Source organism: Neodiprion virginianus, chromosome 7 (assembly GCF_021901495.1).
Source record: "Neodiprion virginianus isolate iyNeoVirg1 chromosome 7, iyNeoVirg1.1, whole genome shotgun sequence".
Taxonomy (NCBI): Eukaryota; Metazoa; Arthropoda; class Insecta; order Hymenoptera; family Diprionidae; genus Neodiprion; species Neodiprion virginianus.
In genome coordinates, this window is record NC_060883.1 from 21,932,956 (window position 1) to 21,958,097 (window position 25,142).

The window sequence follows — 25,142 nt, forward strand, 5'->3', positions numbered from 1 at the left end:
GGTACATGTATATATGTATATACATGTATATACGTGATGTTAAATCCGGGACACGATGATCGTCTAATTCTTAAATAAAAAAAATTAGGAAGAAGAAAAAGAAGAAGAAGAAGAAGAAGAAGAGGAGAAAAAATGAAACGTAAGAGTAATATAAAAATAACGACGGTCGTAACAAAAAGAGTAATAAGAGGTATGAAAGAAAAAAAAAAAAAAAGAAAAAAGAAGAAGATAAACGGAGTTAATTTAACGCGGAAATTGTCCTGGGAGTAAAAATATACAAGAACTGGAAGAGTAGAGTTTTTCCGTCTCTTCTCCGGTCTTTCCATATTTTTCATTCTTTTTCTTGGCCGCCGAAGGATTTATGAAATACAGTTTATCAAACCTTTTGAACAGTTTCGCCTTTCACCCGAGTTTGAATGGGCACACTTTATAATGTCTGTAATATCAACGTCAAACTGTGGCTACTTCACGTGTAAATACCGTGTGATAAATCCTTTGAAGACGCATCGCATTCCTGGCCTTAAAATCTCTGATTAATTTACCACCTTGGGATCTCAACGACCCGAGGAAAAATCAGCCCGCAAGCCCAGATCTGGTTGAAAAAAGAATGCAAGGAAAAAAAAGAAACGGTGAAAAAAAGAAAAAAGATGAGAAAAAAAAAAAGAAAAAGCACGTATCCTTGGCTCATTTGACCATAAAAAATTCCAACCCAATTGTTACTAATCTTTCGAAACTATTTTTTTCCTCATCTTTATCTTTTTTTTTTTTTTTTGTTCTCTCCGCGTTATTAATCGATATCAGTTTATTCGGTCACAAGAAAACAAAATATCAAAATTCACCTGCTGTGAAATTTTATTCACAACGGCGAGTGAATTTTTTTTTTTTTTTTTTTTTTTATCTCGCAATGACCTGGAAATGAGAAAAGAAGAAAAGAAAAAAAAAAAAAGAAAAAGAAAGAAAGAAAATCGCGTCTCGACTAAAAATTTGTGTTTTTTGACTCGTTCCTTTTTTCAATATTTTCCCGTCTCTTCGTAAAAATCATCAAATTCCAATATCCGTGTGACGGAATCGTGACGTAGTAAGCGACGTGCCCCGAAGCGGCTCGACTAACGCTAAATGTCAGCGCATCTTCAAGGGTCAACTTTCGCATTCGAGTTCCCGCGTTCTTCGCTCTCTCTCTCTCTCTCTCTCTGTCCGTGATAGCCGAGTGTAGGTGTACGTGAATTACCTGATTCTATCATAGCTCTGTGTGTGTGTGTATAAACAACCGATTGTAAAAAAAATACTGTGCAACTAGCAGTAGAGACTCTACGAGTTGTTACAAACACGTCACGACAATCCCTGGCTCAATTTATAACTCGCACTATACTTACTGAATTCGCACACCGAATGAATATTCTAGACGCGTATTAGACGTGATTAATTTATAGAATAAGCGTGTAATTATCTAGATTTTATTTTATCGATCATTTTCGAGAGTTGAGGGGGAAAATTGAAGAAGGCTGTGAGTGTTATTTTATTCGATATATATACATATATATATCAGACTGTGTAAAAAAAATCGACTACTTGTTTGTTTTCAAAATTCAAGTCGAAAATATTCTTCCAAAAGACGAAAAAAAGATGCTGTCCAAGTTTCGGCTCTAACAATATTTAGAGGTGCAGAATCGCGACTTTTTATTTCCCATTTAAATAACATGCGAAATTTTTATTTTTTTTTTCAACTTTGAAATTTTATAACTCATTAATGCATTAGTGTTATATTACTTATATCATTTTATGATAAATCTACTCATCCAAAAGATATTTAAAATCCTTAAATATATATACATATAAATATAAATATCCATACGAACCCAACAAACGGCCGATCCTCACCATTTCTGATTTTGTTCAAAGTTTTTTTTTCTGCAATTGTTTCAACTCCGAAACACTACCTTAAATTTTTTCCGATCATTTATCCAGCTGGTTAATTATCTATAAATATTGAGAGCGATTGTGAAAACGAACTTATTTAAGATTCTCAAAAAGTTTTACAAAAACTGTATTTTCTATTCCATACATTTCAACAGCAATATTTTTTTAAAACATTGTTTAAACGGTTCTGAAAATAGCCAAAAAAAAATTGCTCAAAACTTGTATTTTTCAGTTCAAAAAATGTCTAAACCGGTTTCATTACGAAATCGTTGAAAGAAAATCTGAACGTGCCAAAAAAAATAAACAAAAATCGCTCCATAATGGAACCGGTCCATAAATATTCCAAGTGAAAAACAGAAATTATGAAAATCTTTTGGAAATTTTCAGAGAGTAATTAATATTGGCTGTAATCTGTAGATCATAGTTTGACTTGAATGGAAAAAAGAGAAAAAATAAAAAAACAAAATTGACGAAAAATTTTCGAAACTGGTCTGCATTTGTAGTCAACGATTAAGAATCGTAAGACCGAGAATTGCAGAATCAAATTACAGGTTTTGCACGTGGCGTAGAATATTATTCATTAATTCCGACGGTATATGTGGGCCATTTTTTTATTTTCATCCACTTGGGAGATAAGTGGCATTTTGCATTAAAGCGATTATATACCTACTGCAATTTTCAGACGTGTATTTTGTAGGCATATAAGCCGGTTGTACGTACATACGTATAATCAGAATCACCGCCTATGATTAACGGATCAATCACTCGACTCGCCAGACGGACGCAAATATATTTAATCCATCGTCCCGTGATTCGCATGCCGGATATATATTTACAGTAATTACGATAATCCGAATAAGACAGCTTGATTGAGTCACTTAAATTTTTGACGTCTTATAGGAGAAAGATGAAACAATAATATTGGTGAAAGTGGAAGAGAAAAAAAATGTCAATTTTTTGGTGAAAGAATAAGGGGGGGGGGGGGGGGGGATTAAGATCAGGAATAAAATACATCCGCAGTCTTTATTTTGATTTTATTTTCACTTTTCTTTTATAGTAAGTATAATAATCCGAATTAAAACAACTTGATTAAACTTTTTAAATGTTCAACGTCTTGTAGGAGAAAGATGAAAAAACATCGAAGGAATTAAAGGAGAGAGAAAAAAGAAGAAAATTTTCCAATGAAAAAATAGGGAGTTCGATATTAAAATCAGGAATAACACGAATACATATCGAATGTTGCTTTGACTTCATGTTTATTTATTTTTTTTTATTTTCTTCTCTCTCTTTTACTTCGGAGAGGTAGGTATTCGTTATTTTTTCATCACCGCGTTTCTCAACGCGCAAACGCTGGCATACGTATAATAAGAAAAACCTTGCAGTACGTACGTTTTAAAACAAGAAACTCTCCGTTATTCAAGTCTGTATGATTATTATTAAAGGATTACGAGTTCGGATGTACTTCCGCGGCGGCTGAAATCTTCCCACATACTAATTTACGCGCTCACAATCACGTCGAAACACGCGCACGCAGCAAAGTGGAGAGAGAGAGAGAGAGAGAGAGAAAGAGAGAGAGAGAGAGAGAGAGAAACGAAACGGATTGCGGTATCCGGGGAAACAATGCGTCTTCTTATAGCGCAAGAAACCGATTCCCACATTATGCAAATTCTTTGCCATGAATCAAGTGTGCGTGAGCCGCTAACTTGCAGTTCTTTCTATGTTTCGAACATCCTACCGACTCTCCAATTATCCAATCAGTGGCAGAAATTTCGTTGATCGACGTTATTTTTCTTTTTTTTTTTTCAAAAGCAATTCGTTATCAATCGATAACACAAGTCAGCAAAAGGAATTTTTTTTTTTACTTACTTTCGGTTTGTATTTATTTGAACAAATTTTACCTTAGTCTTTTTTACGTTGATAAATAACACCGATAAACAAGAATTACGAGTCTCTGTTCTGGATGTCAAATTTTTGATGTTGTTTCACGTAATTGGTAAAAGAAAAAATGGTCTTGTTAGGTAAAGTTTGCTTTTGTAGAGACCGGAACGATATTTCGGATTGAAAAAAAAAAAAAATCACACATTTTCTCCAAACATTTACTGTAAATAACAATTAATCACACTTCAGTTTCGCATTTGAATAACTTTTGTTCAAAAATTTTAATGTAAGACTGAAGTCTGTTTAACTTAAAATAATAATCATTCGCGACTTAATTTCGAAGGCTTTGAACAAGTATGTTATTTTTTTGCGAAGAGACGATACATGATCAAAATACGGAATTCGTATCGAGTGAATATCATCTGGTTTTTATTATCTGCGCTATATCACGGCCTCTTCTTCAACGTATGTATAACCTTGGATTTTATTGCCTATAATTTGGAGAAAGCAGTTGCGTCGTTCGGCAGGAGAGTAAATTTCGCTAGGTTACAATTTTGTCACGAAGATATTGAAGAATTTTCGTCGAATTTAAATTACAGATCAAGAGAAAAGGAAAGTAGTATCGAAAGTTATAGATAAATATAGATAGACGATTATATAAATTATTGAATAAAATCGAGCGTGATTTATCAAGCGATATAATTTCAATTTTTTGATATTAATTCACAACGGATCAGCTTTTTTGCATTTCATTCATTTTTTTGTTTTTCTTTACATCCATTTTCATTTTATCTCCGTCCAGCCTTTCATTTCCTCGTATAACTTCCGTTTCCGTATAAATGTACAGCTGTGTCAAAAACGCAGGTACGAATTTAAAGTGAGAAAGTTTCACCTCGCACCGATTTCGCATTTCGCATCTCTCTCGCATTCCAACAACCAAATTTTTATCAATTTTGACCTATTTGTTGAATACCGAATTATCCACGTTTAATGTCAGCGGCGCGGATCGTTAATCGCGGTCTTTAATCCACCCATCACGTTTTATTTATTTTTTTTTCTTCCTTTCTCAACATCACTTCTACCTCGACGGAATGACAAACTACCTTCTCTTCGTACCCACTTTTTCACAGCCTTCTAATCCCGTCACGGAATATCTAAAATTACGAATCCCGTTAGAAATTTTAAACCCAAAATTTAACCTAAAGCTTAATTAACTGACACGAAAAAAAAAGAAAAAAAAATATTTCATCTGTTCCTAATATTCTTCGCAAGAATTCTTCGCAAAAAATATACATTTTATGTTAATTTATATTGTTTTCTCGAACAAGAATTGAAAATATATTTTTTTTCACAAAAGTTTGATCGATCCTTTTTTCTTACTTATCGTTGTAAAATAACGCTGCGATTAATTATAATTCACACACGTAATTTTCAACATATTCTTTCGCTCGTCGTTAGCGGCGAGTGGAACGAACGGTTGATTTAGCTAACATATCGAATGCAACATGCAGCGCAAGTGTGTTTTTATTACGATGAACCTGCCCGAGAAATTTCCACACACTTCCCTCAAGCCGTAAAAGTTATACCGTCCATTGTGCATAATCCGACTCTGCGCGTTACTGGTGTTGTAAAAATGCACTAATCATAATAATAAAAAAAAGAAAAAAAGTCGAGGAAAAAAAATCAACAATGAGTACGGAAGTAAACGAGACGAGATTGATCGGAGTAAAAAAAAATGTAAAAACTTGCGCTTCTGATGCAAGACTTGGGCAACTTATCATTGATTATTTATAAAATGTTTGTGCCTTTAATCGTGAACGGATTGTTAAAATATGTATAAATTTTGTATCGCAAGATCAGAGCGTTCGATAATATTTATGTGATGTTTTATTTTCTTACAACCGTCATCTCGATTGAGATGAACGATTTTTTTTTTTTTTTTCGTCATTGGAGTTATACCTTTTATGGTTACGGATAAATGGTTGACGATAGGTTATGAAGGAGATGATTTACTTGGAACGAAAATTTTATTCTCTGTCTTAAGGTCGGTGTACCCGGCATGACTATAAAGGAAATCCCTGCGGACACACAGGTGACATTAAAGATTACGGCTGGCCCCTTTGCGACATAGCGAAACTGGCAAATCGTTATTTGTTATTGCCTTGTTCTCGAGAAGGTAAAGTGTGAGAGGAGAAAAAAAAAAAGAGGTACAAGATGAAGAAGAAGAAGAGAAACTCCTTCAGGTCAAAGGCAAAAGAGAATAAAAGGCGGAATGCAAACGTAGAAAGAAATCGGAAAACTTTCTTCGAGAAGCTGAAGAATTTTCTCATTTCCCGCTGAATTTCCTTCCTTCCATTAGATATTGATTCTAAGTATCGCATTTTCATTTTGTAAACGGGAGTTTTTAATTATCTTAAGGTTTTCAAAAATGGGAAAAATTGTTTTCCCCAAAATTTTGCGGAAAATAATTGATAAAATTTAACTGTTACATTTCAGGGCAAATTAATGAACTTTAGCGTAACAAAGTTTTTGACGCGATAGAAGAAAAAAAAACATAAAACAACGAAATGTCGGAAAATGAATCAATCTACTCGAAAAATCATAACTCGCTGATTTTTCAATATCTCTGAGCTAAAAATTGACCGAGTGTAAACTATCGAGAAAAAAAATTATTCGAATTACTGCGCGATGGAATAAAAACTTCTAAATATTGACCGTTAGAAAATAGTTATCAAATAACGATGTTAGGTTGCAAATTCACAAATTCTTTGCAGTGACGTAAACAACCGCATATTTGTCTTAAATCAAACACAAAAATGTTTGACGTAACGAAAATTTATAAGAAAAACCAGAAAAAAGTAATTCGAATTTACTAAATTGTTTGGTAAATTTGTTCTATTCGTAAACTGAATATTTGTAAATTCACTCTTCCCTATCCGCACTGAAATTTTTTGTTCCGGTTACCGCTCGGTCCTTAACTATTTTCATTTTTTATCACGATCGAAAAATATAGTTCTAGGTAGAAAATGAAAATTAGTTTTCTAGCTGTTAACGGAAAGTCTGGTATCCGTTACTATTCTTTCTCATCACGATCACTGTTGCTAGATTTTCTTGCAACCGTTGCGAAAATTTAACGCTCGTGCAAGAATAAATTGACGTTGAAGCCTCGTTAAACTAAAAAAGTAGATTAAACCTCACAAACTGATTTTGCGTTGCAATTACCGAAAAAAGGATCGACGTTAGCGCAAAATGTTTAGGCGTGCCTCGTTTTTCGTAATCCCAACAATGTTCAAACAGTTTTTGTTAACGACGCCTGTTTCACTGAATTTTTCTAGTCACTGTAACAAATGAAATTTTTCTCAGTGCGAACAGGAAATTCCATCGGTAAATATTTAACAGTGTAAGCGCAAGGATTAAGAACAAATCCGTGATGCGTCGGTGTGTATAAATCGGGAGTTGATCATTGGACCCAAACTAATTACTACCCTCGCAGAGAATGCTTTGTGAAGTTGGCAGGGAAGTTTTCAATGCTCCTAATGAGCCCGCGGCCGACAAAATGTTGTTCGTTCCACTTAGCAGTGGCACCGGCAACCGCGTTAATTAACGGTTTAGATGATCCGAGGAATTTTCACAACACCGCGGTTCCCGAATCCCTCCCCCGAGATAATTAGTTTTCCATCCGAAATCAAGCCTCAAAGGGTACGGCATAATTCAATACCCCGACTTCCTCCTTCCGTCAACACCGGCTGCAAACCCGTGGATTTATCCTCATCGATCCCGACCCAGATTCGAATATTCCCCAAGCCTGTGGAAGATCCGAATGACGCGACGTCGGCGAAAAATTTCAATAAAGATAATTCGCATTTATCATATTTATACATTTTCGCCAGCATTTTTATCTCGCTTTTGTGATAAAGATAATATTTTCATATAATTTCGGCAATTTTATAACAGAACGTCGCAAGATTTCGAAGCACCGTTGTTTTTGTTTCTTTTTTTGCGGACAATTTTTTTACCACCTTTTGCGGTTATTGATTATTTATTTATTTATTTATTTATTTTTTCTGGGTACCGTTTAACTCAAATTTGATTATCCTTGTGGAGAATTTCAGTGAATCAATTCAGTATCGAAATTTTGGAAACAAAATCCCAAATGTATAATACGCAAATATTCGGGCTGTTTATAATTTTGGAAAATATCAGTTGATCGGTAAAGTTGGAAAATAAAGTGGGAAAATCGTAGTTTGGTCAACAAATACCAAATTTATAAATTTCTTGACGTTGCTGTTTAAGGTTTTGGTGATTTTTTTTTTTTGAAAGTCGAATTTGATGCTTATACTCTCGAAATTAAGAGAATATTGAGTATAAAAATTTCGGAATTGAATTCTCCAATTCAAAACGCATACTCGTATTGCTTATAAATTCTCAAAATATTAGCTGTTTGAAAAAATTCGAAGAAGAAACCGCAGGAATAGCGATTTTCACGGAATCAAATTTTATGAGAATTGCAAATACGAATTCTTGTTTTCCGAAACTAAAATTTTTATCTACAGGTGTGGGTTATCATTATTATATACGAGTATTGCAAAAAAACGTGATTTCTTGTCCTCAGAAGCTAAAATTTATTAAATTTGTAGAAGACCATAAAAATTATCACCAAGTCAAAAAGGCAAATATTAGATCGCATTTGAGCGTATAATATTACGACGAATGGATAAAAACCGAGGCACGGAGCGGTCGTTTCGATCTTGATAGCACAAAGCGGATTCGTGGCGATAGGTTTTGACGGGAGTTGGCAGAGTGGTAGCGGTAAAAGGCGGTGGCGGAAATGGTTGAATTCCCAAGTAATATCACGGCGTTGCAACAGCATGAATATTATACATATATATAAACCGACACAGCTGCAGCGTCTTGGTGAAATGAGAAACTTGAAGATGCGAAGCAGCGCAGTGTCGTATAATTTTATTTAACGTTATTACGTCAATCTTCGATTTTTATTCATGAAAGGAACGACGGAGAGAGAGAGAGAGAGAGAGAGAGAGAGAGAGAGATAAAGAGGAAAGTGCGAAAATTTCGTTTGACAAATTTATTGGACGTTTTTGTTTCTTTTTTTTTTCCTAAAACGAATATTGTTGAAACAACGGTTTAAATGCTGTTGTAATTTGAAAAGTGAAAATAGTTACGGACTGTAAAATAGCCGCAAAGGAGAGAAATTTTTCTCGGTGCATCCCGTGCGAGTAAAAACTGTGAGAATCGGTGCCGGAACTTTGCAAGTTCCGCAGTATTTCCAGATTCCATTTTCCACCACTCGTAACGCTCGATAAATATCAATTGCAGATTCGTTTGTATTCATGAGGGGCTCGCGCCGAATCGAAATTGAGCCGTTATAGCCGGCGGCCTCATCTCGAATAGCAAATAGTTCCAAAATTTAGAAAAAAACGAATAGAAAACTAAAAATACATCGTTTACAATCTTTGCCAAAAATTATGAAACCCTGGTACGAAAATTGTACAGTTGTAACAATTCTTTTTCACCATCAGAGAAACTTCGAGTTATACGTGTAACGCACACGCATTTTTGTGAAAAATTGAAAAACAAAAAGTATTTTTCAAAATATACTCCCGGGCGGGGTTGAAGTTCCAAATTTAAAAAGTTCCGAAAGCGCTTAATTCCGAGTTATTTGGTCGCGAAATTTGAAGCAAATGAATCAAACTTTGGAAAGCCGACGACTCAAGATTTTGAAATGCAAGATTTTGAAAATTCAACTTACGACAGAGCAGAATTCCGAAAAGTAAAGTTTCGATAGATTAAAATTTGGAAAATCAAAATATACTCACACGGCGTAATTTACTCGACGAGTTGGTGAAAAAAATGAGAAAAACAAAACAAAGAAAGATCAAATTGGTGAAATTTCACAGAGCCAGAAATTCACGGAACTGAAAATCTTGGATCATTTGGAATTTCAATGTTTCAGATTTTTAAATATTCTCATTCTGATTTCTTTACTTCAAATTTCGCGCTTTCGTAACTTTTCAAATTCGGAATATCAACCCCGGCCCAAAGCTCCTTGCCGTGTGATTCTCCGATAACAAATACCATGGAAATTCAGTTCGATCTGTTTTACCCGGCAATAATAATACACACGCATGTTTCCCCAAGAATTTTAGAACCGAGTTTAAAAAAAGCTTTCGAAGATGCATTTGTGAGTTTGAAAGCTTTCGAAATTCGCTACAAACGCCTTGCAGCAGTCTATACAGCTACACCCATACAAACCGGTTGTTTACCCTACAAGTGCGGGGAGGATTACAGTCGAACAAGTTCCGAGAATATCGTAACTTCCGCTTGACTTTCTAGGACGTTATAGAGAAGGAGAAATGAAAATCCATAGCGCAAAGTAAACGGGAAATTGGAAAATGACCTGATTTTTCCGCAAGCTCGAAATACTTCAAAGCTTGCATGTTACAATTCAATTCGATTGATCGAGTCGTTCTAATTAGAGGTAAAAAAAGGGACCGGAAAGCGTCCGAATAAAAATTTGTAAAAAGAAAGAGAGAAGAAAAAAATAACGTAAAAAAAAAAATACTACTAAAAGCTTTTTTCCTTTCAATCGCGAACGTTTGCGAAAATTCCCGTATAATATTCATCGACGATGTAATATGTGAGATTGAATTTTTCGCAATCGTTCGCTGAAGCAACGTTGTCGTAAAGTTATCTCCAACGATTCGCGTATTTGCAGCTTACGAAGGAATGATTACCGAGTTCAGACCGAGATTATCAAAATTACAGACGACCGCGTATTGCGAAGCGAACCCGCGAATTTTTCAGAAATTATAAAAAAAAAAAAAAAACAATAAAAAGGAGACTCGTGACGAGGCGAGGATTCAATTTACGCTTCGCGAAGCCGCGACGACGCCCAAAACCAATTACTGCATCTACCAACTTATGTACGTTTCAACGTCTTCGTCCTCGCATTTTTTTCTTTTTTTTTTTTTTTTTTTTTTTTGGCAGCGTTCGTTTTTTTCTTCCCTCTTCATCGTCGCATCGTAAAGAGAAATTCAAATACCGCAAATGCGGTTTTATTATTCTGTAGCTGCGTCGCAACTTGAAAGGAAGATGAAGAATAATTATGAAAATATTGTAGAAGAAATTGCGATATATATATATATATATATATATATATAGTCGAAAATTTGAATTGAACTTGAAATCTTGTCTGCGGATTAAAAATTTCTCCGTGACTAATTGCGAGTGGCGAAAAATAATCGAACTAAATCAATGAACCCAAAAGCTAGACGAGGTGTTCAGATACATTTATATATATGTATATTTGTTGGATCAGCCTCGATTCGAGTTGCGTAATCGGAAACAGGTTTTTCAATCTCGGTCTCGGCTGACAATTTCAGTCAAGTCGATGCTGCAGCTGCTACCGCGTGTCAAAATTCATCCGTATTCGTTATCTATGTATGGGGAATTCCATGCGAACCCAACCAACGTCTGGCGAACCTCACAGTTTTTGATTTTGTTTAAACAAAAATTGAAAAAAATGTTCTGTGACTGTTGAAACTCTGAAACAGTACCCCGAATTTGTTCAGATTTTTTTTATTCAACCGCTTATCATTATTCAAAATTATTTTGAAAAGGAACTTTTCCATAATACATATATAATATATATATATATGTATGTATATTACGACTGTACACTCAAAGAAAGTTACAATCCGTCGATAAGTATCTCTCGTGTAAAAATTCGCACACTTGTATAAATCGAGCGACGATTCCTTGCAGAGTAAAATCGAGGAACGACTCGAACCGGTTTTATTTTTATATAAATAAGCGTTGAATAATAATTACACTCTCTTCGGGAAGGAGGACAAGAAGCAACAGAAAAAAAAAAAAATAGAGAAAACGAAAAGTATGAAGAAATCAAAATCTACGGTCGATTCCGTTGTTTGTTGCATGCCTGATTTTTTTATTTATTTACTATTTTTTCTTGTTCAATTTTTTAGAGATTGTCGTCTTGGCAAAATAATTTTCGAATTTTTCTTGAATAAATAAATATCATTTCCCGACGATGATTCGAGTTATGAGTAAGAATATATTTGCCGAATCAGCTGCAAAGCAATGTACATGTGAAAAATTAGAAACGATATAAAAATCGGGGTGTAAGATTTTTTATTAAACTTTATATTCCAAAGAGAGGATAGGGAAAAAAAAAATTTCTTAACTGTTTCGTGCAGAAATTTTTTAATCACCAGAACAATATTCAAACAGTTTTTTTTTTTTTTAACGATACCTGTTTTACCGAATTTTTCCAGTTACCGTAACAAATGAAATTTTTCACAGTGTCGTTCGAAATTCAAATTGCATATCATTCTTTTTTTTTTCTCTCTCTCCATAAACTTGGAACCTGCGGTGTGAGAACGGAAACTTCGCAGGCTGGCTCATGGCCAGTCTAAGGTCCCGTGCCTTTCGTTGTTTTTTCATTTAAATGTTTACCAAACTATAGCGGAAGAAATGCAGAAATCGACGTACATACACAAGTATACATATATTCGATTCAAAGAAAAAAGAGCAAAATTTATCCTAAAATTTTTATGCGTCGCTGAATCGAATGTCGAATATTCTTAAACCGTCGCTTGTAGATCTCGGTAAGAATATATAATATCTGTTCGGTAGAAAAGCTAGACTTCGTGCTTGGTTTGAAAATATTCCCTTTTACATTTACATAATGTACGCATATATATGTATGTATATATACATGTATACACACACACACACACTTATCGAAAGGGAAGAATATGGAAGTTGGCATCTTTTGTCTTTGAAAGAATGGCTAATATCAGCGGGACGACGGTTTTCAAGCCTTACGAATCCATCTGCGCAGCGAGCTTTCGAGCTTCGCTTTTTACGCCTCTGACACTCGCTGACGCCCAGCTGAGAACGGCCTAAATTACTTTTAGGTTTAAAAAACCCCCGTTCCCTTCACCTCGCACTGTTCACCAAGTAATTACCGTATTCATATAGAACAAGGAATTTTCTCATCGCTCTTCGTCATCTTTCTAAAAACAAAACACGACGTTTTGGCTAATAGAATTATTAAATTCATGCCACATCGATGACTGATGTGAAATATTTATCAAATTCATGATGATTGAACGGAAACGGATGAACAAATTAATGGAAAATCGATACTATGTTCGTTGAATTTCAGTGGTAGGCCGATAGATGTGATTAATAGAAATAGAAACACAACGTCTGATTGAAATTGAAATCAATACCACGTACTGTGTGAGAGAGAGAGAGAGAGGGAGAGAGAAGGGGACGATGATCCCCGTGATAATCGAAGCATACATATATGGGGGATTAATTCGTGGCATAGATGCCAATCAGTTATAATTAGTAATTAGCTTGTAACCATAAACTCGGGGCTGCTGAAAGCAATGCGCGATTCCGGTTTCGCATGGCCAGCAAATTTATACCTACATGTGTACGTATATTAGTGCCGACTGTGAAGGTATTATTGAATATCAGCAAAAACCAACAAACCCCCGATAATTACGGTCATTAATTATAACCGTAATAACCGAATCCTCGAACATCTCCGTTACCGATGTATAACAAAATAATAATCATACAGCCGTTAGCTGCTTTTGAATTATTTACTCGCGATAGTTTTAGTTTATTTTCAATTTTCCGCATGCGTTTCGAACACGCTGCGAATTAATGATCGATGAGCAATTCGCGTCTAAATTTTCTTTGCCACAAATTTTTTCCAACACTTTTTTTATCTCGTTGCCTCAAATTTAAAACGAACTTTAATTATTCTTAATATCGATTCTACCGTCAAGTTGTTACACGTATATAATACTGCTAAAGTATTTGAGCATTGAGGTCGGTATTTTTTTCTTTTTTTTTCGCTTTTATTGTCATTTTGTTTTGATACTTTTTCAAAAACCACGATCGCTCAAAAATTCTGACTTTTATGATAATTTTAACCGTTAATTCGAAAAGAAACGGCTACTTTCCAATTTAGAAAATTTTGTAAGAAGTAGATCTGTAAATAATCATGAAGCATTGGCTATAAACCGAAATTTCCAAAAGCCATTCCACTAAATTGAACAAAAAGAAAAAAAATAAGAATTCGATCGCAGAATTCTTCACATATGTTAGAGAAAGCAAAAACTAATTAAAAAAAAAAAAAAAACACCGCGCGCACGAGTAAAAGCTCGTTAAAAAAAAAAAAAAGTCTGCTGGGGCGCCAGTCTGAATAAAAAGCACAAAATAAAATTCCTGCAAGTATAAAATTAGATGTATACGTATATATATATATGCGTGACGGGGTTGAGCTTTTCTCGTGCAGAATTTGCTTTTGGGGTTGTGAAAAGTTTTGGGTTATAAAAATTCCTCCCTTTTAATCAACTTTCCAATAGCCTCCGAGAAGAAATTAGGTGGGGGGGGGGGGTCGAAGCAGAGAAGAGATAAAAATAAAAAAAAGAAAAGAGTTTTCATTGGTCGTTCGTCAGGCGAAATTACGAGAAGAGAGAGAGAGAGAGAGAGAGAGAGAGAGACAGAGAGAGAGAATTTCGAGGGTAGTTTCGTAACGGTGGTGGAAGAAATTGGAAGAGGTTTAACCTGCATCGGCCTCGCTTCTCATCGGGAGAAGGGTAACAGTAAGCTACTTCTTAGAAGAACCACCCCGACGCTAAATCCCCTCGATATCCAACGGCATTATGGGGAGGGAGGGGTAAAGAATTAGGAGACCTCGGCCATCAGCGCCAAAGTAAAAGCCTCGACGTGATTTTGCCAATATTTTCTGATTTTATTTTTCAAACGTTTCGAATTCAGTTTTTGGTTGCACATTTTTTTTTTTTCCAGGAATCAAAATTATTTCTAGCGTGCGTAAAGATCAATAAATTTTTACATTCGCACTCACCGTTTCAAGCCAATTCTTTTCGTTCCAAAAGCCACGATAATCGTCCCACTTATGGTTTGCAAAAATTCCTGAAAAAAACAAAGAAACGGAGTAATTAGCTTGAGGAAAAATCGAGAATTGAAATTCGAATAAACAACTTGTGTCGATATTCGGTATTTGTACGAAGAAAGTGAAATTAATTTAGTTGTTTTGAACAAAAGTTGTGTAAAATACAACAGATTGAAAAACCGACGAATTCGCGTTAATCTATATTATATTACCCGAGTCGACAAAAAAATTTGTACAATTCAAAATTGCTTCAAATTATCTCCCTTGCAACAAGATTGTTTGATAGGAAGAATTTTTTTTAAATCGAACCTACAATCGTTCTCTATTTCGCTGTTTTAATGAGCGTATCGGAAATGTCTAATTGCCTTGAGAATTTCAACACAAATTATTCCACCTGACTAGAGCAGCTCAAACTTTGACGCCGGCTAATTAGGAGCTAAAATATACAAAGACTGAAATACAATATACAAAGATTACGGCGGTGTCTCTGACTTTGACGCGTGTCGTAATGAAACTTGGAGTTGATTCTTGGAAGGTTTAATCGTCACCGTATCTGGGAAAGACAAACGCTTCGGGTGACATTTTCCTCGTATCTTTTGATCTCGTTTCTTCCGTGAAACGGGATCTTCTATTTCTTTCAGGGAGAAAAAAAAAATCTCGGAAACTTGGCGAAAGCTAAAGGTTGAAAAAACTTTCGGGCTAACCGTTTAGGTGTAATCGAGAATCGACGACCGATTCGCGAAGCTCTGATTTACGGAAAAGCTTAATTGTTCCGAGTCAAATTTTATGAAAAGATAGTATTTTCTGACTTTTGGGAAAACAAATGACAAAAATTCATCACAAAAATCAGTCGTTGCATTCCTCTTCACAATTCTTCAAATTGATAAACTCAGCTCGACCCCCTCTATTATCCCTATCAGTTCGGTCACTTAGTTCTGGGACACCCTGTAGAGACGGCTTGTTACACGTTTATGCAAATTCGAACCCTTTAGACTCAAGTGAAAGTTCACCCAAGTACTCGACCGGAGAATTTCTCTTCCCCGAATTCTCGGGATGAACCTACTGTTCAGAAATCACGAATAAATTCATCTCCAGCTCCTTGAACTTCAACGATTTCTGTAACGTCGAGTTCAACATTTTACTCCGAAATTATTCACCGCTTTTATTTTTATTCTTTCATTTGTTACTCTTTCTTCTACTTCTACAGACGGAAATTACAGAGTCGAAACGATTTCTCCTGCCATTTAATTTTCTCGTCAGAATTATACGAATTGTATTTTTATTGACATGAAATGAAAAATATTGCTATCGAGTTTCTAAGCGTTCGTTGATTTGTTATTCCGTATTTGATGTAACTTTGTAAATTGAACTACTTTCTTTCTTTCTTTTTTCTTCTTTCCTACATTAATATTTTTTATTTTTTTATTTTTTTTTTACCTTTATGATTCGGTTGCAATGTAAAATATATCGAAATTCAATTATAATTATAATTTTTCATTTTATAACGAGTATTTCATTTATCGATCATAATTTTTGCCTACTCAAATTCTATCGGTGTAATAATATCTATGAACGCTGACTTTTTTAATTTCGCCAAAACTAAGGTACGGTAATCAGCTTGCGTAGGAGAAGAAAAAAAAAAAAAAAACTAAATTCGTTAATGAAAACAGGGATCGGATACGCTTCAACAATTTTCTCGAATGACATTTACGCGGCGATGAAAATTTTATCAGGTATCAGGCTGAAATTCGATCTTTTCCCATTCCGGATGAGTTTCTACTTCGTACCAAACTGCCCCAGGGTTCAAAATACGCGTTTCAAAATTAATTCGATCCCACGAAATCGAGTTTCGATTATAATCCCCAGAAAAGCCTAATTTTTACGAATCCGATTCCAGATCGAGACGCGATTCGAAGGATCTCTCAATTTACTCAGCTTTGACCGTCTCTACATTTTATCTTGTCTTATTTTATTTAATTGATACGTTACTTTTCTACTATTATATGTTTTTGTTTTGTTATACTAGGGGCTTCGCCCCTGCGCGCTTCGCGCGCCAACCCCATCTCGGCGCTACGCGCCTCGGGCACTCGGCGCTGCGCGCCTCGTTGTTCGGCGCTTCGCGCCTCACTATTTCCTTACGCATTGTCTAGTAGACAGGCGAATTCCTTCATGTTGATTTAATGACAGGTCCTGCACTTGCTGTCCACTTCAATTCCTTCTGTGCTTACTTTCCTTTTTTTCATCAATCTAAGCTTCCATTCGTTGGTTGAAAATTGGTGTTCCTTCTCTATTGATATCTATCTATCTCCTTGACTTGCTGAATTATTTTTGCTACCGCTCTGCCCGTTATTCTCCAAAATCACCTTCTTTACATTATTTTTTTCTCTATATTTATGTTGCTGTTCACTCCGTAAAACACCTCTTTCTCTTGTGGTCAACATCGATCATGGTCGTCCTCTTGCCTGGTTATAGGAATATTTGTTTATTATTATTCTCTGGCTTATTTGGTTCTTCGCACTTAAAATTTTATTTTCCTTTTTCCTTTGTGATACTTCCGACCATCCACCATCTTCATCGCCTTGTCTGCTGGTTGAAACTCCTCCTTTCTGTTCGTTGGTTGAAAAGCCAGTATGATATTTTTTGTTCGCTTCCCTATATTTTCGCTGCTGTTCCCGTCGTCTAATTTTTCGCTCTTCTATGTCCATCACCTTGGTTGGTCGTCCTCTCGATTTATTTTCCGAATCAATCATCGCAATCGATTCTTCTAATTCTTCGACACCCTTCGTTGAATTATTTTTACTGCCGCTCTGCCGGTTATTCTCCAAAATCACCTTGTTTATATTATTATTTTCTCTATATTTGCGTTGCTGTTCATTCCGCAAAACACCTCTTTCTCTTGTGGTCAACATCGATCCTGGTCGTCCTCTTTCCTGGTTATACGAATATTTGATGGATATTATTCTATGGCTTATTTGGTTCTTCGCACTTACAATTTTATTTTCCTCTTTCTTTTGTGATACTTCCGACCATCCACCATCTTCATCGCCTTGTCTGCTGCTTGAAACTCCTCCTTTCTCCATTGTCATCGTAAATCCTGGCTGTCCTTTTGACTGTTTGGTGATATATTTAGATTTACTATTATTTGATTGTTACTTTTCATACTTATTACTCACTATCTGAATTTTATTTTGGTTCTGCAAGACATCAAAGTGTCCACTCTCTCCGTCACCGGTGAAGAGTAGCGAGAATTGTGTTCCATTTTGTGATCCGATCCGGTGTGGATGAATTTGTTCTTCGCGATACACGATTAAACATATCTTAAAAATATCCGCAGCTGCATATATTGCATTTTTATTCATATGTGATTTGTAATCACCAGGTCACCTAACCACAGCACCGTTTGACTCATTACCTGTAATAAAACCCGCAAATGTAGACCAATTATCCACTATATTTGAAACGATACTCAGTCTCACCTCTGCGTGTCGATTTTGAGTGCCGTATACACGATACGCCAAAGCGCGAAAAAGACAATTCCTGTCGGGAATCATCTTGATAATTTTCGTTTGCATGTTCATTTTTTGCGCGTCAGAAACAGATACCTATAAAGATATTTGTCAAAGACTGTCATAAACAGCCGATGACAGCTGTCAAAGGGTTTGCTAGATGTTTTTTGTTTTGTTTTCGGGATCTCACCCCACCGCCAACTTCATGCGTATACTATTGTTATTATAATCTTTTTTTACTATTGTTATTATAATCTTCTTTTACTATTGTTATTATAATCTTTTTCTACGTTCATTTGTTTGAAACTTTTTTATTAGATAGAGAGATTATGTTAAATTTCTATACTGTTTAGAGGACTTGTCTCAAGATAAATGAATCGTAATTCTAATTTTATTGCTCGTATTTTTACATTTATTTTTTATTTGTCATTTGATTTATTTATTTACCCATTTCTTAATTTTTTCTCTCAACTTATCGTTCATTTTCGTTTTATTTACCTCTATCCTCTGTTTTCTCTCTTCTTAATTGTCTTCTACTCCCTACAACTCTAGTTTTAATTTTAATTCTAGTTTGCTGTTTTAAACACACATTTCATGTCATATCATTATATGTATTTTACATGTCCTAACAGGACTTGTGCTTGCATAAATAAACGCTTCTCTCTCTCTCTCTCTCTCTATTATTGTTATCTACGTATTGTTGTATGTTATTTATTTATATTCATTTATTTACTTATCCGTTTATTCATTATTTTTTGTTTTTTGTTTTCCTCCTTAATTTTTATCTATTTACTACCCATTATTCTTCTATTTATTTTTATCCGTTAACTCTCTCTGCTTTTGGTATCTTTTCCAACTTTGGTCTTAATCTTGTTGTTGATTTTATTGTAATTTGTTGCATTGTGATTTGTTACAATATACCCATGCACATTTCACGTTTATACGCGTGTCTATATGTATACCGCCTAAAAGGACTTGTCCCAGAATGATTAAAGGTCTCTCTCTCTCTCTCTTTCTCACTCTATATCACCCCTATCAACTTGATCCCTTATTTTTGGTACACCCTGTGTACCACAACTCGGTACCGCTCCGTATTCTCAACGAGCGATTCTCTCGGTACGCGAGGGCTAAATGAGCCGAGAATTCAGCCCTTATCACGCAAATCCCTTCGAGCGCAGGTCTCGGTTTTTTATTTCACCCTAAGCCTGAGACTGAGACTTAAGCCTCGTGTAAGGAGGAGGAGGAGGAGGAGGAGGAGGAGGAAGAGGACGATGATGTCGCATTAAAGCGCGTGCGCTCGTCTTATACGCGCATATACTCGTATTTACACACATCCTTGGTGGGAAAAAAAACAAACAAACAAAAAAAAAAAAAAAAAAAAGAAGAAGAAATTTATACCTCAACCCTGACCTTTGAGGGCCGACCTGCACCCCTTTCCGCCACTTTTCACCGTTAAGCTCACGCACTTGAATTAATTTCACAGTTTAATCTTGAAACTCGAGAGAGAGAGAGAACTTGGGGCTAAGTGAGGGTTGGTTTAATTTACACACCGACGCTTCTCTCTCTAGCTCTCTTCTATCTCAATGCAGGGGGTTAATTTTCCCTCCGCAAATCCGGTTTATCATTGTTTACTCGACGCACCGGGATAACGTATCTTTCGTACGTTGTTGCATTATTCATACAGCGAATATTTATTCGCAGGTGAAAAATTTTAAAAAGTTCAATCAAAGGTCAGAAATCTTTGCTTTAAATTAATGAATAATTTCCGAATCGAATGAAACCATTTTATTTACGTCAAATTTCCACATCTCGCGGTGCCTAGATTTATGGTGCATCTTATGATGCCAAAAAAAAATAAAAACCTACGAGTGTATGAAAAAAAAAAAAAAAGAGAAAACACGAAGCGGTGCACGTAGAAGCGAACATCTCGGTATTTCTCGGCAGAGAAATAGTTTTACACAGAATGTACGAAATTGAACAGAACTGAGAACGGGTTTCATTTGTTTTCAAACGCTGCAAGCTCTCATGTACAATAAAGCTGCACTTTTCACGGAGAATTCCATTTCCTTCCACTTTTCTTCGTTCCGCGGTAAAACACAGGCGAAATGTAAAAATGAAATTCCCTTCTCGAAATGGCCGACGAAAATTTATTTCATGAAATTTCACTCTACAAAGGAGGAAGAAGGAAATTTTTAAATCCAATAAGAAAAAGAAGCCTTAGAATCATTATTTTCCTCTCCTTTTCATCACCGTTCATTTATCCGCAAGTGAGACGATCCGAATTGAAATTGTAGGATTGCGGGGAAATAATGTCGAATCAAACGTATCGCTCAGCGCGATTTATCGCGATATTTTCGGTACAAGGAAAACCGTGCAGGGATAAATAAAGTGGTGTCTGAAAAGCTGCAGTGTCGAGGTGAATGGGCGAGCTTGCGGGAGGCGAGGAGAAGCTTGCAGGTGGTAAATTATCGGTCGCATGTGGCCTGAAAGCACAGTGGCTAATTTACTGTCTTCCATACCGGAAAAGTGCAAAGAACCGGACATCGGATCCCTTCCGCAAAGAGGAGAACAAGAGAGGAGACGAAGAGAGCGGAAAGATAATGAAAGGTTATTACACGTGAAACTCAAAGTGAGGGAATTTTCCATCGTACGTTACACGCATATATATATATTGTAACGTGGCATTTTTGATGCCCGTTACAAGGTGCTCCTTGAACCCTGGGCGGAACCAAAAATTTAGAAATTTCCGAAATTGAGTCGCGAAGTTTTTGGAAAAGAGCGCCAGGACTAGAGTCACGCATCCGAAACTACGAGAGGGGACACTTTAGCGACCAGCGTAAGATATTTCAGTTTTTTTTTGTTTTTTTTTATTTTTCGAGCTACAACGGCATCAGGCAAGAAGTCGACACCGAATTCGAGGAAAGTGCAAAATGGCGGACTAGCAACAATTGCGAAGGAAGGATCTCGAGGCTGCGGAGGGGGAGCCGACGCAGATCCCCGCATCGAGGGAATCCAAGGTGGACGCGATTCCCGCTGGCGGCCGGCGCGCCGCAGCCTCTTCCCCTTCACCCCGCCAACAATTGACCAGCGAACTTGCGACGGACCGACTAGCGACGAGGGAGCACCACGCTCACCGTCAAGACGTCCTGGAGCTGCGCGGAGGACGAGATTGCGAGCTAGCTTTAAGTTCTGCGCAGCGATGCGATCGAAGGTGCGCGTCGAGTTGCGCGATCGACGAAATCGATGACGGATCGATTATTGCGTATTCTTGGGGGTATGACGTCACGTGTGGGATGGCGTATCGAGATCCGTGTTGCGGCAGGTGGTAGGTTTTTGAAACCACTCTAGTTCTGGCGGTCGTGATTAGTAGTCGCGTTTTGGGGAGTTCCGCGAAGCAATGGAGTCGCCCAAAAATCGCGAAGGGAATGGAAAGGGGGTTGCAAGGATGTAGAAGGTAAGCGCTGCTTCTATCCCCGCGATTGAATTTCGAGCATAATTGTGAAAAGGCTTGCCGAGTAACGGATAGCCGTTTTGGATTTGCGTTGTAGAAAAGTACTCGAAATTCTTTTGCCGATTCTCTTGCTTGATGACCGTAGCCTGAGTCCGCGAGTTAGAGTAAAGTAAATTTTGAGTTTCTGAAAAAGTTGAGTAGCGTCACGGGTTTTAGTTGAATCTTTCTCGTTAGTGAAATCAAGTATAGCCGAATTTCGCTGTATCGGGTCGAGCCGCGTTATCGTTTTCTTTTTGTGTCACCTCTCGAGTAGGTCGGGAAGCACCGAATTGGAGTGCTCGGATTAGCGGGTAACGTTTTGAAGGATTTTGAAAAAAATTAAGTTCGGATGCGTTGCGATTGCGTAGAGTTTAGGTTACGTTTAGTTGCGCCTGCATTGAGTTCCGTACCCGTTAGTTAAGATAATGTAGGTTTAGTTGAGTTACTTTGAGCTTGTGTTTAGTTGAAGTTAAATGTAGTGGTGTTTGCGTTTAGTTAAGTTTACGTCTAGTTAAGATAGTGTTTAGTCGAGGTTAGGCGATGTATAGTCGAAATTGCCGTTGCGTTGCGCAGCAGTTGAGACGAGAAGTTTGAGCATGGTGTTTTAGTTTGCGAGACCTGACGGCGCACCGTTGAATAATTAGTTTTAGTTTCGTTTCGAGCAATCATCGCCATGGAGAACAAATGGCGAATTTGCGTTTTGAGAATTGCGCATGAGGATGCTGCGATCGTCGAGTGACGTTTTGAGAATTGCGCATGAGGATGTTGCGATCGTCGAGTGACGTTTTGAGAATTGCGCATGAGGATGTTGCGATCGTCGAGTGACGTTTTGAGAATTGCGCATGAGGATGTTGCGATCGTCGAGTGACGTTTTGAGAATTGCGCATGAGGATGTTGCGATCGTCGAGTGACGTTTTGAGAATTGCGCATGAGGATGTTGCGATCGTCGAGTGACGTTTTGAGAATTGCGCATGAGGATGTTGCGATCGTCGAGTGACGTTTTGAGAATTGCGCATGAGGATGTTGCGATCGTCGAGTGACGTTTTGAGAATTGCGCATGAGGATGTTGCGATCGTCGAGTGACGTTTTAGTTAGGGAGCCGCGAGCTCATTAGAGTAAGAGATAGAGTAGGTTCCGTGTAATTCTATGTTTAGTTTTAGACTCGCGATGAGCGATTTTTGAATTATATTTTTTTTTCTTTTGTTTTGTATCACCGCTATTATGAAATATAAGATTTTCTTTTACTTTTGTTAAATAGCGTGTGTATTTTGAGTGTCTCTCTCTCTCTCCAAAAATTACCCCTCCCCTCTCCGCGGTACTGAGCTATCGAGCATATGCCCGAGGAATAGCGTATTACTGATTTCGAGGCGTGTTAATCACGCCAGGCGCCCAACAAAAACTTTGCGATATTGTTTTAGATCCAGGGTACATCGTGGACGCCAAATTATTGTGCACGCGGTAAGTTCCCGGTTATTTGCTCCGAGTAACCGAGGTGCAGAAAAATCCACGTCACAATATATATATATATATATATATATTATATGTATACACGTGTATATATGTAAAGTTTTCATATCGCGTCGCGCAAACTCTCTCAATGTATATTAATAAGGTGAAAATAATTCCTCCGAAGAATTCGAGCTCCGACGAAATATCAACGACCAAAACCTTCGGTGCCAGGGGTTCATCGCTTACTCATCGATTTCATGTATACCTGATTTCAATATTCCAGGGGATTGAAGGAATTTCAAAGGATTTCAAAAGATTTGAAATTATTTCGGAGGATTTTTAAATATTACAAGAGGCTTCATGGGATTTCAAAGAGCGTCGAAAGATATTTTAAAAGATTACAGATGATTTCAAAAGATTTCAAAAGATTACAAGAGGATTTATTTGTAGGATTTCGAAGGATGTCAAAAGATTTTTAAAGATTACAGATGATTACGAAAGATTTCTAAAAATTTTAAAAGTTTTCAGAAGATTTCGAAAAACTTCAAGAGATTTTACAAGATTTCCGGAAAAGTGTAATACAGATTTCACGAGTGATTAAACCCCTCGAAAATTTTTAGTCATCGATTGGAAATCTGTGTGCAAAGTTACGAGATAACAAAACAGATTTTGCGATAAGGTGAAGAGAAGTTTTGGGATTCTTGTTTGGTATTTCTTGTTTACTTTTCTGTTTGTTTGTTTGTTTTTCTGCATTAGTGGAGGATCGACTGTATACAGAAGAATAAATGCGAACAAAGAAGTAATCAAGAGATCAAAAATGTTGGGTAAATAATGTACAAACCTGTGTAAAAACATAAGACGGCCAATTAGCGGGAGAAATATTGTAATACGAGAAATTGGAAACAGACGCGAGTCGACTATACAAGGGTGCGGATCAATACAAAAAAAAAATACTCGCTGTTTTTTTTTCAATACAAGAATAGATTGTATAACGAGTCGAGATTTGAGACGAATAAAGAACGTTCGATGTAGCAAATGTTCTTGAAAAGAGAATGAATAACCGAGTCACAGGTGAAGCGGAATCAAAGTTTTGCAATTTTTGTTGCAAAATTTTACAGTCTTTGTTTTTGATTTTCAGTTTCATTACCGTTCGGATTGATATTGCTTTTTCCTTTTTCCCTCGTTTACCGTTTCAGGGTGTAATTAGATACGGCAGAACCGAGAAACACTGAGAAGAGAAATAATAAATTCAAACCGACGACGAAACGGAGAAGAAGACAAATATTGACGCGTGATTGTTTCGAGATATTCGGAGACACGAAGGACACGGCAAGTTGTAATCTGCGAAATATTGTTGCGAAATTTCTGGCAATCTTCACGAAATCACGGTGCCATTTAGAGAGGAGCCCAACCTTAAGGTGTAACGAGATCGAGGCGTGAGAGAATACCGTGGATAATAATAATTCAACGAATGAATTGCGTGAGTGCGAATAAATTTTTATATTTAATCACGTGTAATGTGTAATTACATTTCTTTCTTTTTTTCTTTTCTATTTTCAATCGTGTTGCTTTTAATTTCTATTTGTTTCACTTACTTTTTTTTTTTTTTTTTTTTCATTCTGTCATTTCAACATCATTTTTTCAAATATTTGTTTACATCTCTGCAATAGGTTGATAATTAACTCAAGCGAATGAATACGCATAATGATAATATCAAGATAAGCAGGTATTCAACGGCTGTACAAAATATGTAAATATATAATGAAATTGTGTGTTGTACGAGAGGATTCTCCGAGGCAAAATCCGTTAGAATTCCTCTCTGATTTTCTTCTCGTTGTGCGGTGTTTTTTTTTTTTTTTTTTTTTTTTTTATCTTCTCCTTTTTTTTATTCCTCCTCATCTACGTCAAGCAAGTCCAAAAC

General features: G+C 36.5%; 1 protein-coding gene across 4 annotated transcripts in view; it reads right to left on the reverse strand.

Moving 5' to 3' along the window:
- Positions 1-25,142, reverse strand: part of LOC124309343 (mucin-4) — a 108,523-nt gene that overhangs the window by 38,286 nt on the left and 45,095 nt on the right. For all 4 annotated transcript variants that reach the window (XM_046772927.1, XM_046772926.1, XM_046772929.1 and 1 more), the window contains one exon: positions 14,729-14,796. The gene's annotated coding sequence lies outside the window, so the exon portion shown is untranslated. The remainder of the gene's footprint in view (positions 1-14,728; positions 14,797-25,142) is intronic.